At 35.0% G+C, this 20748-nt stretch overlaps 1 pseudogene; it reads left to right on the forward strand.

The window, feature by feature from the left end:
- Nucleotides 1–10549: 10549 nt before the first annotated feature.
- On the forward strand, nt 10550–19349 carry LOC132038184 (probable metal-nicotianamine transporter YSL7; annotated as a pseudogene).
- Nucleotides 19350–20748: the final 1399 nt, after the last annotated feature.

Below are 20748 nucleotides of genomic sequence, written 5' to 3' on the forward strand. Positions count from 1 at the left end.
AAAGCTAGAAGTTCATGACTCTTAAAGCTTCTTATGATGTTAAATGAAAAATGTTCTATGATGATTGTGACGATGATGATAATTCTCTTCTAGAAATTCTGAGGCTATGATTTGAGAGCATTATGAGATTATTGAGTCATTCCATGAATCCCTTGATCTTACTTATTGTTGATGGTCTCACCTCATGTCATTCATTCCTTCGAGGTGAGATATAGCGAAGATAATGGTTCTATTTTTAGTGCTACCAAAGTTCATGATTCTCGAGACTCCCGTGACATTATCGATTTAATTTTATGACGGTTGATTCTTCAAGGAATGATATAGTGACGATGGTAATGCTAATGATGATGTTGATTTCATTTATGTATTTTTATGTGTATGTATGTATGTATGTATGTATCCATTGCATCCCACTGATCAGCTGGGGATAACACCGCACCTATATGGCCGGGAAAGATAATATCGCACCTATATGGTCGGACAAGATAACACCGCGCCTATATGGACGGGCAAGATAATACCGCGCCTATATGGCCCGATAAGATAACACCGCGCCTATATGGCCGGGCAAGATAACACCGCGCCTATATGGCCGGGCAAGATAACATCGAGTCCCGCAAGGGCCGAGTACGGATATGACAGATGTATGTATAGTAAGTGAATGTGAATGCATATATATGTATGTTATGTATGGATATGTATGAAATGTTTTTCCTGTAGACGAGTAGTTTATATGACAGAGATCTTAAGAAGAGTACGAGGTATAATTACTTACTTATCTTATGTTATCTTCATTCTGATATCATACTACTATTCATGCCTTAAATACTCAGTACATTGCTCGTACGTCTTTTCTTGTGGACGCTGCGTTCATGCCCACAGGTGTAGATAGACGAGACGAGGATCTTTCATTGTAGGCTGCCTTCAGGTACTGGTCTTGAGTGGTGGCTCCACTTCTTCCTGGAGCATTGCCGAGTCTGAGTCTATATATATATATATGAATTGTGTCAAAGGTACGTCGGGAGCCCTGTCCCGACTTGTATACCTCAGTCATGTTCATAGAGGCTTTGCGTACGCTTTTTGTGTATGTACTTGCCATAGTGTGACAATAGTAATGTCGGCATCATGGGTCTATTGTACATTTACTTATGCATGAAATTATGTTCATATTTAGCCTCTTGATCTTATTGTTTCCATTTGAGACACGAGGGATGTAAGTTATAAGTTGGTTCGCTCGGTTTTCGCAAGGTGCCGGGTGCCAATCACGCCTTACCAAGGGTAGGGTGTGACACTGCCAAGGAACCCCGACCATTTTTCTCTTATCCGAATCCGAAATAAGAGGCCTTAGATAACTTGCTACTCCGACAAGCCGGGATAAAAAGCTACAATCCTCGGGGATGGTGATCACGGCCGACCTCGTCCTTCTCGGTTCTACACTGGGGCCGGGAAAATACCAACAAGGGAGTCCTTAGCACCCATTTCGGTGGACCGGCTAGCCGCCCTCGTGGCCCGAGGGATAGGAAGGTGTCCGAACCCAGCAGCTTCCCCGGTTGCAGGAGGGATATCCGAGAACATGTCGTCCAGGTTGTCGGACCTCGATGCAGGAATAGGAGAAGTCGGAACAGCTCCAGCAGGGTAGATGCGGGTGCTTCAGATATAGTAGCTTGGTCGCCACCGGCAGCTGGGGGGTAACAGCCAGTAACCTCGTTATCTCGAGCCGGAGCCGATTCAGTCTTTGATCGGGCCTCGATATCCGAAGACGGCGTACCTTCTAGGCCTCTTCACCAAGGGTGCCACTTCGGGCGAAGCATCACCTGAAATATCGATAAATTCAATGGACCTCAGTGGAATCGAAAAAAGAACATCTTCTTCCCCACCTGTGTGCGGGGTCGGGATGGAAGTTTCTTCTTCGGTTGTAGGTGAGAGCGGAATGGTAGTTTCTTCCTCCGGAACAGAGGCGACGGCGGGCCCTCACCAACCCTTCGAATAAGAATATCGGACTCTGATTCATCCCTCAGGGTCCGAACATCGCTCCTCGGCCTTTTCTTTTGTTTTTGCCCTTTGGTCGAGGGCTTTCTCTGTCTCTTTCTGGCTGCAGCAATGAGCCAGGATGACCCTGCCGTATCAAATTCAGGAGCCAGTGCGGCAGGCTCGGCCATTGATTCGGGTCTTGGCTCCACCGAGCCCTTGGGCAAGCCTGAATACCAAAGGAGTTATAGAAAGAAAAAGAAAAATGGGAGGATGCAATAAGTACCGAATCAAGGAGAAAATTACCATGGTTTTGGGCAACCCACCGACCACGGGACAGGTCCTCCCATGTCCGTTCACCATGAAGGTGTTGGCTAATGATTGCCCCAACCCACTCGGAAAGGTTCCGAACAGCTGAAGATATCCATGCCTCGGCTATAAAAAACAAAATTTCACATATGCGTGTAAGGGAGCAAATTTGGACAAAGTATAGAGGAAAGATACTTATAGACGGGAGACAACTGAGAAACTTACGTCTATTGTTCCGCTTTTCCAGAAAGGGCATATGATCGATCGGAATAATGTCTGCGGTCCTTACCCGGACATAACGTTCCAACCATCCTCGATCTCTATCCTCGTCGAGTTTGTAAAGAATCGGGTTCCGACCTCGTTTGGCGACCTTTATCACGCCCCCTCGGAAGATTCTCAGAGAATACAATCGGATGAAGTGCGCCAACGTGAATTCCCTTTTGGCGTTATTGGCCGCAGGCGAGGCGAGTGCCACGATCCTCCGTATAATCGGCCCAATTTGGGCCAAGGTCACGTTGTACGTCCGGCACATCTCGAGAATAACCGGCTCAATTGGAGGATCGAATTTGAGCATAAATGGATACATGTAAACGTATAGCAAACCTTCTCTGTAATCGGTAATGGACTCGTCGGGCCCGGGGGGAACACTTGCACCGGATGCTTATCCCATCCACATTCGGCCCAGACCCGAGGGAGGAGATCCTCCGTAATAGACGAAGGGTATCGCCTTACGTCGAAACCCCTATCCGCAATGTTAGATGGCTTTTCAACGTCAAATTCATGGCTGTAATTGGGTCTGGACGGTATTATGTCCAGGGCAGTCGGTTCCACGAAGTTCTTACTTTTGAGTTTTGAAACAAGCTCAGCTCCCGGGGAAGAAACGAGGGAACGTCCTGGGAAGTAGATTCGGTGTTGGCAGACATTTTAAAGGTGAGAGTGGGTATGAAAATTTTGAGGATTTGAAGAGGCAGATGAAAGATTCAAGACAAGAACGAAACAATGAAAAAGGAATATTAGAGAGAGAAGGGGTTGGGCTGAAAGATGCAAAAAACCTTGAAGATTCAGAGCAAATGAAGAAAGATAACAAAGAGGCTGTTACAATCAAATAAGCAAATAAGTTAAAGAAGAGAAGTGAAGAGAAATGAAAGTGAAAGTGGAAAAAGGAGCTGCTTTGGGCCTTATATAGGCGTTCCACTGTAGCAGTTACAGAGAACGACCAATCGAGAGGTGACGCGTGTCCCATAATTAATGAGACGTGATTTGTGGCGACGTGGGTTAAGGCGGTTCCCGAGGTCGGCCACTCGGGACGAGACACATGGCCGAAGTCAGAAGGACGTGACATAACTCTTCCCGCCAAATTTGAAGATAAGAACGAGCTTATAGAATCACCGGTTTTGGGACTTATCCACTTCCCGTTTCTCCGGTTAAACTACGATCCGAAAAGTGTGGGGACTATTTGTATATGGTAGAAACTGGGTCAATGTGTGACCGGTCAATCCGGGGCCGAGGGTATGTCTAAATGAGCACGAGCATGTTCGGTCTTTTCTTCACACCGGGGTATCGTACCGGATGCGATTGACCCGAGACAAGAAAAGCGTGTCCGTTGGTCCAGGTACGCCGATCCAAGATCAACGTGTCCGTTGGTCCGGTTAACTGGTTGCGATGTTGCCACGCGTCAGGAAACTGTTCTGTCATTTGTACTGACAACCGTACGAGTGTCAGACCGTACGGTCCCGCCTTATCTTTTTTAGGGTTTCTTTATTCACAAGGGTTTTGTGTTGTTTTCAAGGCCCATAGGGCATACCTATAAATAGAGGACATTCTCCCCCTTTTTGGGGTTAGCTTTTTTCAGATCTCAACATTGTAATAGTCAAATATATTGAAGCTCTCTCTCTCTCTCTCTCACTCTCTTTGATATTGGTCCGGATTTGTGGTGTTCTTTAGCTTTACTCATTCATTCAATATAACACATTACTTAATATATATATATATATATATATATATATATATATATATTTGGCATAAATCACCAATCACATACACGTTCTCACAGCAATAACGCGCGCGCACACACACACACACAGATATATATATATATATATATATATATATATATATATATATATATATATATATTGCAACAAACAAATTCATAGACATTTCATACCAACCAAATAGATTAAAATTCATCTACATATCCTATACCTCACTTACAAATTCAATTGTTACCAAAATCGGGGATAAACAAAGGTAGGAGATAAGATCCGTGTACACTCTGCTTTTCCTAGATTTCACCTAATGAGATTATACTGGGTATGTAGTTTTTATTGTTGTTCTTAATTTGGCCAATTGCAGATGTGATACATATCTACGACAACTTATCAAACGAGTGACATGGACCCCACAATGTAAACTCCGTAGATAAGTGCCTAACTATTTAAAAACAATTCTTTTAGCCTTCATCGTCTTCGTCGTTATCGTCTATTATGTATTTGTTTTTATTGTTGTTCTAAAACCATAACCAAACCAATTTCGTTTTTTAAATGTCTAAAACTATAACCAAACCAAGTAAAATTGCAGATGTGTTTGGTTCGGTTTTCAATTTATAGCCGTGACAATCAAATATTCAATCGTCTAATTCTTCAAATTTCTTATGAAACGCCCACAAGGGTGAACATGAGTTACGGACCAATGTAAAATGAAAAGAGATAGTGACATGGACGACCCACAATGTAAACTCCGTAGACCAAAATTAAATTAATAATTAAAAGTATAAAATATCTAACATATAAATAATTATATTTATATAAACAATTCGGTTATTTTTTTAGCCTTCATCGTCTTCATCGTTATCGTCTATTATGTATTTGTTTTTACCTATTTTGTTTTCTCTTTCACACCAATCATCTCATATATTTATGTTTGCATCGTGTTCCAAGTGCCGATCAAATTGAATATTACAAAAAAACATAAAGCGTTATTTTCCAATTGCCGTAGACACCAAGGCAAATTACAAAATTTTGAGTGGATGTGAAAACTACAATCTCGAGGGAGTCCATTTTAGATGTTTCCAATTATTATAAAAATAAATAATCAGTTGAAACATAATTCATCTATTTGTAGAATTCCATTTCTTCCAACCATTTCGAATCACCGTAGAGAAAAAAACTAGTGAGTAATGATCCTTTTGGGACGGAGTACTTTGGAGCACCGTTACCACTAGGAAATAAGATAAAATAGATATGACATCTTTAATTAAAAGTTCTGAGTGTAAAATATATCGTTTATATGTGTTCCTTCAAAATTATCATTTGAGTATACTAACGCACCACTACCACCACCATTTAAGTTTGTTGGGCTAATGCGGCCCGAAGATATTATTAATTTGGTGTGATTTTGTCTAATTTGAGTTAATTCCGCACGATTTCCTCAACCTCATACCATTAAGAGATTTTACACCTTGTATATAACTTTGCAATCTTTTCGACTACTAAATGTGGATTTTGTTCGCACACTCAATAATATTTTCCCGCTCGAATTAAGTTTCACGTGACCCATCACCACTATCAATCGTTCTTCTCCTCGAACTAAGCTGTATATGGCTCATTAACACAATCCACGGGTCAATTTTCGAGATCCACTGTATGTCACCCACACGTCTGAGTATTTATGGCATGCCGAATCCCGCAACTAGCTTGTTTTTGTATGTATACGTCTCTAAGCTCATAAGGGGAAGTAAATCGAGCCCCACACTATCATCTACCTTCATCATACTTGTCCCACTGAAACTGAGGTCCGATACCAGTTGTTGGGCTAAATCAGCCCAAAATACTCTTAACATGATGTGATATTGTTCGTTTTGAGCGAAACCTGCACGGGTTTTCTCAAAAAGCCTCACTCCATTAAGAGATTCTACACTTTATATGTAGCTTTCAAAAAATACTTAACTTCTTCGCACACCTAACAAAATTCAACGATGTGATATTGAGCATTAGTTATTCATTTGAGTGCCAAATTTGTCCTCCTAAAAAAAAAACAGGGTTTTCTCTTAAAAAAAGCCTCACTCCATTAAGAGATTCTACACTTTATATGAAAAACAAGGTTAATTCTTTCTTTCAAATCTTTTAAGTGGACTCTATTTTTTTAGGAAAATTTACTTGTCATAACTACCTAATGAATAATAACTTTGATTTTATTTTTGTTCGCACACCTAACAAAATTCAATCTTCTTTAAATTAGCTTTTCTCTCACCTCTCAAGGGGTGAATGGGCAAGCGTACAAAGTTGAGCATTAGTTATTCATTTGAGTGCCAAATTTGTACTCCCTCCGGATCAAAAAAAGAGTTCACTTAGCCATTTGCACACTCCTTAAAAAAATACTAACTCCTAGACAAAAATAGGTAATTTGACTAAACTACCCCTAATTAAATAGGCATTGGGATTTGATCATATAATACTTAATAGGGGCAAATATGAAAAAATAAGGTTAATTCTTTCTTGATTTGCTAAGTGGACTCTTACTCTTTTTTTGATCCAAAAAAAAAAAAAAGGTTAAGTGGACTCTATTTTTTGATCCGGAAGGAGTAATGAGTAAATCGGACCTAACTCAAATCAGCCCATCAACATAATTACTCTTGCCCATCTATTAAAACGTAAGCGGGTGAGACGGGTAATATGGATTTGCGTCAATTTTACCACCCCCTTAGTACAACAAAATATTCATGAAATTGAATTATAACCACACTCAAAATTTAATTATCCAAATTTTCTTCTCTGTATCTTCAGCAGTCGTCATTCTATTTAATGGTCGTTAATAAAAGGACTAAACACACTCATATTTCTGAATTAAAACTTAAATATGTGAAGTCATATATTACAGGAATCAAAAACAGAAATAATACAATAACGTAAGGACTAAGAACGTTATATCTCCAAAAACAAATGAATATTTGTGTCTTGGGTACTGAATCATCATTCACATTAAAAAATTGCTTATAAGAATAAGCTTTCTTGAAAAGTACGTTGTGTTTTGGATAGCATGATTGTTTTGACAGTATGATTAATTTGCAAGTTGATCTACCGGCTGAATCAAAACCAAGTTGCAAAGCCGATTTTGTTCAATAGGGTTCACAAGTTCATAGTATTGCTGCCTATTTTATTAGACTCACGAGGACCACCGCCAAGTATTTGTTAACTCTCTCACCCTTCACAGAATCTCCAGGATTCTACCGCCACAGCCACTCCATTCAGAATGGAATTTAGAATTTAGAATTTAGAATTTAGAAATTAAGGATCTAAATTAGGCGTGTTTTATTCAGATCTCTTTAAAAATATATTTGGTTCTAATTATCATCTTGTACTTGGTTTTTCTATAGTTATCACCCCTCAAACAATAATTTATCCTGATTACTTGATTGTATTTGACTTTTTTATAATTCAAGTGATTTTCAGATGATGTGTGGTGTGAGAGTGTAAAATGACAATCAAATCATATTAACCTTATGTGTAAAAAAAAAAAAATGAAAATACCATTTTGTTTTATATTTAGCCAATTCAAGGCTATTTCCTTATCTCCTTCCATATTTTTTTTCTATTCCTCCATTAAAATACAATCTAATTTTTCCTTCTTTTACTATTTTTCTTTTGAGGGGTAACGACTATAAGAGTATAAGAAGCCAAGTATAGGGTGTACTTTGGACCAGTTGTTGTTTGAGGGGGTAATAATTATAGAAAAATCAAGTACTGTATAACTGAGTTATTAGGATCAAATATAATTTAAGGAAAATTTAAATAAAAGTTATTAGGTACTTAGCCAAATAAAAAGATAAATAACTTAAATAGCATTTTTCAACTCTTCAAAAAAAAATTAAATAATAATAAAACAAATTTTAGATGAACTTATAAAACCAGCTCTATATAAACAAAAACATTTGCCAGACCTTTTTTTTTTTTCATTTGATTTTTTTTTTAATTATATTTACACTAATTAACCATTAAACCATTAATATATAAACTTATAATTCATCACTAAACCCTTCTTCTTCTTCTTCTTCTTCTTAAAAACATTTTCTTCCTCCATTAGCACACACATTCAACCCTTCATTATTAAACAATACTGCATTTCTTTCCTTTTGCGTTTCAAACACACACAATTTCTAAATTTTTATCATTCATTAAAATAAACTTTTTATATAGCTTATTTTCAATTTGAAACATTTAACCCATTTTTTTTTATTTTTTCCTTGATAATAGGCACACACACAAGACCCATTTTTTATCCATTACACACACATTCACAAAAAAAACCAAAATATCTTAACCAAAATGACATTATGTTTTCAAAAATAAAAGAACCCATTTTCATATTGGTGTTGACTTGCACGAGTAATACATCCAAATGGTCATACATCGAGAGAGAGAAGCGGACCCATTTTCTTTAGGAGAATGAGAAGAAGAAAGCAGAAAAATAAATATGATTTAACAATTGAAATGTGGAAGAAACGGATTGGGGGTTCTGAGAGCCATAAAATTAAAATATAAATAAATTTTTATTAAAATATAAAAAATAACAACCGCACAACTCGCCATAATTTTTTTTTTTTTGAATTCCAATTGGAAAATGGTACAAAAATACAAAAATTGGGGGGGGTGAATATATATATCTGTAGTTATAGTTTATTTATATGTTTTTTCAGGGGGGGGAGAAAAATTTTAATCTATTTTATTATATGTTTAGTTGTTTAATTAGGACCAACAATAATTTAAGAGAAATTTAAATAAAACGTGTCAGTTTCGGAGAGGCCTTTAGGTACTTAGCCAAATAAAAAGATAAATATAATAACTTAAATTACAAAGTTAGCATTAAAAACATTTCACACTCTTCAAAGAATAATCTGCATCCAGTATAATAAAACAAATTTTAGATGAACTTATAAAACCAGCTCGATATAAACAAAACCATCGCAATCTTGTCTCTGTCAAGAAACCATTCAAATCCAGAATCGATTATTATAACAATGCTTTATTTCTTTCAACTTATTGTGTTTCAAAATATTTGCAATTTGACTACATTTTTATCACATTAAAATGAGAATTTTTTATATAGTTTTTAAATGTTTGAATTTTAGCAGAAACTTTTTTTTTTTTGATAATAAAAGAGAAGGGTACGGCAGGACGAGTCATTTATCATTACCATAAGTATTAACTATTAAGTGAAAGTGCAGTACAAAATGATAAATTAATTTGAAACTAATTTAATTTCAAAAATAATTAAATTAACTGTCAATAAATAAAAGAATCTTATAAATTGATCAGACGCACGAGTAATACATCCAAATGGTCATACATCGAAGCCAACCCCGCACCCATTTTCTTTAGTGATATGATAAAGACAGCATCACCCCCCTTTAGTACATCAATATGATCTTGAGTTCTTGATTACCACTTCCCCACTACACGCATTTCTAAATTTCTAATTAGCCACTTACTCCAATTAATACCTTTCCCAAATCCCAACTTCTAAAATTGAAAACAAGAACCGCACAAGTGTTCCACCTTTTTTGTTACACACATGAATTCCAATTGGAATATCTTGTAGTTTTAAAGTTAATGTGAATAATTAAAAAAAATGATATCTTTTAAGTTATAGTTTATTTATGTAACGAATGTTTGAGCACATGCAGAAGCTTTTATGTAAATTGAGCTAAAAATGTTTAATAAAAATATTTTATTATGTGTTTAGTTGTTTAATTAGAACCTACGTAATTAGAGTCTCTAAATAAAATACACTCTTTGTCCAATTTTACTTATCATGTATTGACGTCGTACGCTTATTAAGACAAAAAATAGAATGATAATTTTACCATATCATCCCTTATTATTGCTAAGTAACTTAATAATTAAAATCAATTATAGCTTATCAGAAAAATTATGCAGCCAACTAATTACATATTCGGCTCTAACAATTCACATATTTCCATAAAAAAATAGTTTGGGAGCTAAAATTTTCATATCTTTTCATCTATACAAAATATTGAAATAAGAATTGAAAAATCTTTTCATAATTCCAAAGTGTTGAAGGACAATTATTTTTAATATACAATACAAGTGAAAATGAACCAAGGAAGTATGCCATTAACAAGTTTACGAAGCTGTCTATGTATCCTGCCATTAATATCATAGTAATACATTTTAATGGTCATACATTGAGGCCAACCCCACACACCCACCGTCATTTCTCTACTGATAAAGACATCACCACCCTTTAATACACCAATATGATCTTGAATTCTTGAGTACCCACTCTCCCACCTCACTCATTTCTAATTAGCTCCTTCCTTCGATAAATACCATTTTCCCAAATCCCAACTTCAAAAAAAAAAAAAAACCAAGAACCTCACCAAAAAAATGGATAGATCCAATAATAGTGCCCATAGAAGAGAACCACACCCCTCAAATGAATATGAACACTCAACAAACACTACCAAAAAAACTCATGAAGAATTATTACCACAAGAAGAAGAAGAAATACAATCAGTAGAGAGGATTTTTGAGTCAAAAGAAGTACCTTCATGGCAAAGTCAATTAACCTTCAGGGCATTTTTTGTGAGCTTTATATTGGGAATTCTATTCACTTTTATTGTTATGAAGTTGAATCTTACTACTGGAATTATCCCTTCACTTAATGTTTCTGCTGGATTATTGGGGTTCTTTTTTGTCAAGACTTGGACTAAATTTCTTGAGAAATCTGGGATGTTAAAGCAACCGTTTACTCGTCAAGAAAATACTGTTATTCAGACTTGTGTTGTTGCAACTTCAGGCATAGCCTTTAGTGGTTAGTAATTCTTTCTTCCTTCCTTTATCTCACTCTCACAATGATTTATGTTGGTCCTCATAATTTTTTTTAAAATTACAATTATATATTTTAGCTATATATTATTATAATTACTTCCTCCGTCTCTTTTTATGTGGATGCATTACTGTTTGGAGAGTTTAATGATTTTGTAAATATAATTTTCTCAAAATTTAAATTATTAGCTATGCCAACTTGTAGTGGTAGTTTTGAATGTAATTTTTTTCTAAAAATTATAAATTTAAAGCAGAAAAAAATCAAGTATTTTGACGTGACATAAAGGTATAAAAATTATTTGTCTTATTTTACGTGTTATGTTATCTGGAAAAAAAGAATCACACTATCGTTGATTATAAGTCTAATCCCACGCAAATACTTGTGCAAACATGGTTAGCTTTTTAGAATTTTACTTCTGCATATTGATGGTGTAAAATATTTCATACACTATTTGTGCATTTTAATATGTTTTTGCAGTAATTTGTCATTTTTTTCTTCAAATTACTGTTCTCAATCTTATGAACGATTACTTGTTACTTCTTTTTAAGTAACCAATAATCTAAAGTTAAACTATAACTTTTAATTTGGATAGTTAACTTATCATGCATTAAGGTGATCAAATTTGAGCGTTAGTTCCATATTTGGGATCTTGTGAAAAATTTAGTAGTCATAATTCCAATTCCAATAGTGACGCAAATCAAGTTGGGACTAAAAGGAGAATTCAATTCAAGTTTGACTTCACAAAAGGTGGTGATTTAGCTGATGAGGTGTTTTTACTTTAAATCATTAGCTGCTGAGATGTTTTTACTTTAATCATACTCTTTCCGGTCTCCATCTTATTATTTTATACGAAGATATTTGACGGAACGCAAAATTTAAAAAAGAAAAGAAAGACTTTTAAAAATTATGATCTAAATCATGTAATAATAAATATAATTATAGCTATACAATTACATCATTAAGAGATAAAAATTTAAAATTAATTATTTATTTTTAAACATAAACATGTGTATCTTCTTAAGACGAACAAAAGGAAAGTGTGTTACGGACTAATGAAAATAATTGGATAATGTGTAAACCACTTTCCATGGAGGTGGCCAGGTGGGGTTGGAAAAAAATGTTTAATCTGTATTTTTGTCATAGCGTGTGTTTATCTCATTCTACTGCAGTTAATGGTGATTTTGATTAGGAGAGAGAGAGAGAGAGATGTAGATAAAAAGAAATTTGGGACATCACCATTAATGTTATTGAAATGTACCAACAAAAAAATAAAAATAAATTAATATTGTTGAAATGTTGGACTATATACATTGTCATTGTCATTATATAATGCACGGGATATTTGTTTATCGCCCTTCTGGCGTCTTGCTTTGTTGGTGGGTTTGGGGACTCCACAGATTATAAAAATATCAATGAATCTTGACATCACTATTTGTAAACAAATTTCAGTATTTAAAATATGTAAATATTAATTATACATTAAAAAAATTCTTTAAAGAGTTGTTAGATATTAATTTTTCACTTACAAAATTTTCAAATAATTTTTTCCTTTTTTTTTTTATCTGGTGTCCGATATTCGTATTGGAGCCCGATTAAATCCTGATTTGCACCACATAGGGCTCATTCGGGGAAAGCGCTTTCTATCAAAAATATTCTGCATACTCAACACTGAAATTCGAAATCTCTAGTTAAAGGAGGAGCAGTCTAATTCGCGGATCACATCCTTTTGTGGTTTCAAATAAAATTCATGTAAAATACAAAACGTTCGAACATCTTTTTCTAACTTTAGTTCCAAATAATATCTTATTTTAAATATTTATTGAATATTATTCAAACGCTTACTTTATCCTTTGCACGGGTGAAAAAGGATGTGTGGGGTCCGTATTAAAGTGGTCTCATCTCGTTAGGCTCAAAATGTGAATTTCTAGAATAGCTGTAAAGCCCTTGTCCTTTAATTTACTTAAATAATAAATAATACTACTTTATCTCGTTTCATTTTATATGTATCTTAATTTCTCGGAATATAAAATATGAACAAAAATACTTTTGAATCTTATAATTTGAATTAAGTGCGCATGCTATTACCTTTTGATTTTTGTAATTTTAAACCTATCATATCATAACAATAATGGATCATTATTAAGAGGTGAAATGATTGTGTCAGAATAGAACCTTACTCCTTTTGGATCAATTTATATGACACTTTTTTCTTTTTAGTCAATTTCCAATAAAAATGACACATTTTTTTATTTTGCAATAATTTCTCATTGAATTTTAAACTTTACCTTTTACGCTTAACGAGATTATTTATAACAACATAAGTATCTTTGGTTTGTTTTTGGCCACAAGATTCAAAAATTTTCTTTTATTTCTTAAATTTCGTATCCAATCAAGCGACATCACATAAATTGGGACCAAGGGAGTACTAAATATGAAGGTTATGTGACATTCTTTTTAGCGGACTAAAAAAAGGCACGTAAATTGAAACGGAGTAAATGATAATAATATTTTTTTCATTTTCAATATAGTCTTTTATGCTATTTGCAGAAAATCTTTAAAGAACTCTCGGAAATTATTATTTTTATAGAATTTTTCCGAAAACCAAGTCAAAGCATGCCTAAAATGATGACTTATATATTTTGCTATTAATATCTGTGTAGAGTAGAAAATAAAATTCAGGATGATGAATTAGTACATTCTTGGAATCTGAGAAATTATAATTAAATCAGTTTAGTCAATAATAGTGTGAATGCATGACAAAATTTAAAGTCTTTGAAAGACAACTGGAGTTTCATTTACTTGACTTGTTAGACTAATCTGATACACATGCACGCAAGCTGGAAACTTGTAACAGTTATAATTTAAAGTCTTTGTTATGAATTATTATCTCCGCAAGTGGTGGGGGTCAACAAAATAATGTTGATGATCGTTTTCCACAATTAAACTAGAAGTTCCATAGGAGAATCACTATTGCTTTAGAATATTGAAAATAATTATTCCGATTTTGGTGGAGTTACAAATTAAAAAACTCGAGAAATTTTGTTTCAATCAGGATTTACATTACAAAGATTGAGAAAAGATCGAATAATAATATCCAGATCACTAATATGGCTAGATCCGAATTCAGAATTTTAAGCCAGCGTTTGGACATAGATTTATTGAAACTTGAGAAAAAAAAAAAAGAGTTTTTGAAGTTGTGTTGAAATTCCTTTTTTTTTTTTTTTTTTTTTTTTTTGCAAGTTGAGGTTGTGATTGTACTTGCATTTTACTTGAAAAAAATTAAAGTTTTGTGAGTGAAAGAAAAAAATTTACCAAAAGACTGGCCCAAACCAGTTTTTAGAACTTGAAATTTTTTTCAAAAACTAATCAAACTCCATGAACAAATAATGTTTTCAATTTTCTTTGCCAAAAAAAGAAGAAGAAAACTTTGTCCAAATGGGAGCTAACTCATTTGGTACAAAATATATTTCCTCCGTCTCAATTTATGTGATACTTTTCGCTTTTCGAGAGTCAATTTGACTAAAATGTGAAGCTAAATTGGATTAGATTAACTCATTATTTTCAGATTAAAATTTATATATTTGAAAACTACATGAAAAATATTATAAGTTGCAACTTTTCTCATATCAATATGGTGGAAAAATACACCTTAAAATGTGATACACTCTGGTGATAATTTCTTATTTACAATTTTTGAATCGCTTAATGAGATGATCTATAACCAAAAATCTTTGGCTTATTTTATCACATAAATTGAGAGAGAGATTATAATTTAATGCAAACTACTATAGCATAACGACAGATCGAACTTAATAAATTACTATACATAGAGTTCCAAGTAGAGAGCAGTGGGTATTATTAATTCTACATCCACCACTTCACCTATATCATTTCCTTTAAACAAATAAAATGAATCTTGAAGTGTATAGGAGTGACGCTGCAAATTGGCGCACTCTCCATTTTTTCCTTGATAAATATGGTGTTTAGGCCAGTTTGCATGCAACTGAACTATTTCACAGGGTATTTGTCACCTCCTATCAACACAAACACTAATTTTGTTCTCCAAACATTTTACAGATGAAAAGAAATCACCGAACATTCTTTTAAAATTCGTGCACTCTCCCTTCGGCAAGGCATTATTAATGTGATAAAAAGCATCTAAAAATTAAATATCTCTTATTTTATTTATTTACATTTATTTTACCTTTGATGAGCAGGAGGTTTTGGAAACTATCTTTTTGGTATGAGCGAAGTTGTTGCTAAGCAGTCAACTGAAGCTAATGCTGCAAATAATGTTAAGAACCCTTCTTTGGGATGGATGATGGGTTTTCTCTTTGTTGTTAGCTTTCTTGGACTTTTCTCAGTTGTTCCCCTTCGTAAGGTAAACTCTTCACTCAGCATTACATCTCTAATATATATGTATAACACATTTTCTAGCCAAGGCGGAGCTAGAGTTTTGGTTACGTGTTCAACAGAACCAATAGTTTTGGCTAAAACTCTGTATTTGTGTTAAGAGATCAACTTAATATGTATAATTTATTCAAAACTCAGTAGGCTGCATTTTTTATAATCTTGAACCCATAAACTCAAAATTCTAAATCAGCCTTTGTTTCTAAATTCTAGTGCAATGACGGCACTTCTAAAGGCCTTAAGTAGTTTTGGAATGAATTGCTCACTATTGATCAGAGTAAGGTCTCGTTTTCCCACTTAAAGTGATTAAGTGATGCGATTCGAGGGATTATTGCTTCACTAGTGAAACCATGCACTTCATACTTCATAGAAATGTGTGCATCAAACAATGACATAAAAGTGATCCGAATGGTCATTTCTTTGTATCTCAATTTTGAGGAGATGGATTAATATCGACATTATTATATATTGGATGTTGATATTAGTTATATTAATTGCAATTGAATTATTGTGGGCTTCACTTGTGGCTTTTCTCTTCAAGCCCCATGGACCTTGTTGTTTTATTGCGCTTTTCACTTTTAAAGCACTGCGAACTGTTCTTATTTTGTTCATATGAGTTGCATTTTTGAGATAGTGTAAATATGTTTCAGATTATGATCATAGACTTCAAACTTATTTATCCGAGTGGCACTGCAACTGCTCACCTGATCAACAGTTTCCATACTCCACAAGGAGCTAAGCTAGCCAAGTGAGTCTCTAATTTCGTATGAATTTTACTAAATAATCTATAGTCTTATAGATTATAGTACTTACAGTACTAATTGCTCTGTGCAGGAAACAAGTAAAAGCTTTGGGAAAGTTCTTCACCTTCAGCTTCTTGTGGGGTTTCTTCCAGTGGTTTTTCACAGGTGGTGATGGCTGTGGATTCGTGAATTTTCCCACGTTCGGTCTCAAAGCCTACGAGAACAAGTATGTTTGACTTTCAAGTAATATCAACTTTTTTCTCACATCAACATGAATTCATGATGAGCTTACTTGTGTACAATAGAACAACTGGAAAAGACTGAATAAGCGTTTGGAATCATTAGCATATAAATAAAGTTTTCAATTCGTTTTCAATAACTTACAAAACGCTGTTGTACAAAATGCTGTTGTCCTAAGTTTAATTAACCTTTTGGACTCTAATGAACAAATATCTGATGTTTTTGCATGTATATCGGAAACAAGGCTATTTTGCTATGTTGCTCCGACTCTCCAAAAATATTATCGCACCCGTGTCGGATCCTCTAAAAATGCACTACTTTTGGAGGATCTGATATGCACCCAGTGACATTTTTGGAAGAGTCCGAGCAACATAGATGTTTTGTGTTCATTCATTAACTTGGAAGCATATTTCTTGTTATATCTGTCTCTCCATGTGTCCTCCCAACTTGTGCTTGTTCTACACAAGATAATTAACTTTCTTCCTATATATCATTATAATGTTTTGACTTATTTCTCTGATCAACCAGGTTTTATTTTGACTTCTCGGCGACATATGTTGGTGTTGGGATGATATGTCCTTATCTAATCAACATATCGTTGCTAGTCGGAGCGATCCTTTCTTGGGGTATAATGTGGCCTCTTATTCAAGACAGAAAAGGTCATTGGTACCCTGCTGATCAAAGTCCTAGCAGCCTTCACGGTATACAGGGTTACAAGGTACGTAATCAAAATGACACGTAGTTTTTAATTAGCTCTTCGATAAAATTCAAAATGAGGCTAATGGCTTTTCTATAATGTTCTTCTATTTCAGGTCTTTATAGCAATAGCCATGATCCTTGGTGATGGTCTATACAACTTCATCAAAGTACTTGGACGAACGTTATATGGTATATATTGCCAATTCCGCGAGAAAAGAGGTGGTCTGTCCTTCCTGTTGGTGTCCGTGCATCCCCTACAGAGGCACCTCTATCTTATGATGATCGGATACGAACCGAGCTTTTCCTCAAGGATCAAATCCCTACATGGGTTGCGATAGCTGGTTACATTAGCATTGCCATCCTCTCCACTATAACGCTTCCACACATTTTCCATCAACTTAGGTGGTACTACATCATCGTGATATACATTTTTGCACAAGAATGGGATGTATCACTTGTGTAGCCTACAAGGTCTTCCACGCAACGCTTACGGATGTGGTCTCACCGAAGAATTGTCTACCCTTGCTACGTCGTCCTGGCGTCCACATACGGAAAGCTAGCCATCTTCACGATTGGGGCATGGGCGGGTTCCGCTCACGGTGGGGTTTACGCCCATGAACGGGATTAGCGTATTTCAAGTTGTAAATTGGTATCTTCGTTAAATACGGATCATATTTCAAAATATGGCCCGTATTTCAAAACGTATTTGGAATTTGGGAAAACTTCCTTGATGAAAGTTGTGATGAACATAGTCTGCAAAGAGTTATGACCATTTTACTGAAGGTCCATACGGAATACGGACCGCTCACCGGGGACTTCTAAACCGAGGTAAGCCTACTCTAACTATTCCAACTCAATTCTAACATATACTCTAATAATCTAAGCAAGAAATCATTGTTCCTAATCTAGGGTTTTCAAGAAAACCCATCCATCTCAAGGTTCAAGAATCAAGATTTAGGAAATCTTCTCCAAAACTCAAGTCTTTAATTCAAGTTTTGGAGTAATTAAGGTATGTAGAACTTCCATCCACATGTGGGAATCTCTACGTTCTTCCCCACGATATCCATGAAGTTCAAATCCTAGGACATTAAACCCAATGTACATGAATTTTGTATCTATATTCGTTATTGTATTCCTAATCTTCCATTATGGTTATTTAGCTTAATCTCCATAAATTCTTCCTCATGGTCCATGTTCATAAGCATGTTTTCAAGTCAATTATATATATATATATAATTATGAAAATAATCATGAATCAAGGACAAATCTTATGCAATCATATTACAAGATATTTCATGAAACCATGTTACAAGTTATGGGATGTATCATTTCTCCTTGTGTATTTTGGCTCTTCTACAAGGCCTTCCACGACTTAGGCGTTCCAACTTTGGATCCTTACATGCTTATTATTACTTAAATCTCATATCCACGGCAAGTATCCGAAGTACCGTATCATGTTGTCCCAAGTAGTTTTATATACATGCGCTCACTTTCTATCGTAACATGTCTATCTTGGGAGTCGAAGGATTCTCAGCTCTACCGAAGAATTGTCTCACCCTTTGCTACGTATTCTTCCTCGGAGCTATTGCTATCAACGCGGTAAGGGACGCTGTAGGAAAGAACAAGGCAAAGTATATTCCTCTTCCGATGGCAATGGCTATACCGTTCTATCTTGGATCGTATTTCGCGATTGATATGTGTCTCGGGAGCCTGATATTGTTCGTATGGACAAAGATAAACAAGGCCAAGGCCGATGCATTTGGACCAGCCGTAGCGTCTGGACTAATTTGTGGTGATGGGATATGGACCTTGCCTAGTTCGATACTAGCTTTGTCAGGTGTGAATCCGCCGATTTGCATGAAGTTTCTATCAAGGAAGGATAATATCAGGGTAGCTAGTTTCATAAATTCTTGAAGTCGTATACGGGTAGGTTTTATCGGGTTATATTGTTCTGTTTCCTCTGTATGTCGCCTTTTCTACGAAGATTGTTCGATGTCCATATTGATATGAACTGCCACAAAGATAGAAGTTTTACTTAGAGAATATGTTGATCTTCATATCAAGTTGTAAATGTGATATATCTTAAGCACTCCTACAAGTTAATTCTGATTAAGTGGTCATTTTAGCTATAAAGTTGTAAATGTGATATATCCCGTATTAGTGCCTTTACCCGTCTATGAGCCGGTTTGCTATATTTACCCGCATCTTTGAAGACACAAACATAAAAAAGAAGTCGGTGGGCTTTGCTGATCATTAATACTCGGTTAATGTGGGTGGCACAAAATTAATATCTAAATTAACCCATGAATGGTAATGGGTAATGTGAAACTTAGTTTGTGGGGAGATTATTTGGTGTATGAACAAACTCCCACATTGGTAGCTGAAAGAAAAGGAAGCTATATACTAGGTATAGTGATACTCTTACGAGGTATAGTGATGCTCTTAATGCTGTGAGATATTTTGGGAGAAACCGTGCGGACTTAGCTCAAGGCGAACAATTGTTCACATTAGCTGCATTCAGCTTTGCATTTGAAGACGGGGCAACATACCAACTTTTTATTCAGACTTATGCCAAAAGTTTTCAACTTTAAGCTCAAAACTCAAGGTAGATATGCAATCAGTTTAAGTTTCTATACCAGTCATGGCATCAAATAGAACTAGTACATGCAATACTTACAAAGCTGTCTATAAATTGACTAATTAATTAAAACTCAATGTTAACAGTTACATGGGAGTAAACTAAGCCAACCTGAGAAAGGAATAAGGATATTATTTTTGACAGCCTTGGATGCTGGAAAATGCATCTACTCTATAAACACATTGGTGCCATGCCACGGAAAATTTCATATTTAGCGACAATGAATTTATTTGAGAATATAATTAAGTAAATAAAAGTGTGTTCTCTCTTATCGTTTATTCTTTTAAATGAGATGGTGACACACACACATTTGACACCTTTGCATTCAGCCTTGGTGGGGACCCAACACGGGGCCATGCAGCAGTTCTTGAACTCACTGCTGCATCAGCCCACATTTCTCTTCACTTGCTTTTTTTTTTTTTTTTTTTTTTTTTTTTATTTAAATTATTACATAGGGGTAGGGGAAGGGGAAATGGGAGAGGGGATTACAAGGTGGGGACTCGAACTCTCACCGACAAGGTGAAAGTTCAGGTAGCCAACCAACTGAGCTACTAAGATTCCCCTTCACTTGTGTACTATATGTGAACTACTCAAAAAATACAAATGATAGGTATGCCAAATTTTCGACGCTAGATAATTCTTTTTATGTTTTGTTTCGTTTACTTGTCTTTTGTTTATTAAAATATGGGTAGTGAAATTATGCTTGATGGATTTTAATTATTTCTCTCATTTGTGTTCTCTAAGCCGGAAACTCAGCATCCTGGTCATTTGTATTTTATGAGTAATTTTCTCATAGTTCAATTACTTTAATAGGACAAAAAGATAACTTTGTGACTTTATTATTATAGATGGTAAAGTTCAATCGACCTTAATGTAATAAAAAATAAGATAAAA

This window comes from Lycium ferocissimum, chromosome 11, assembly GCF_029784015.1.
Source record: "Lycium ferocissimum isolate CSIRO_LF1 chromosome 11, AGI_CSIRO_Lferr_CH_V1, whole genome shotgun sequence".
NCBI classification, from domain to species: Eukaryota; Viridiplantae; Streptophyta; class Magnoliopsida; order Solanales; family Solanaceae; genus Lycium; species Lycium ferocissimum.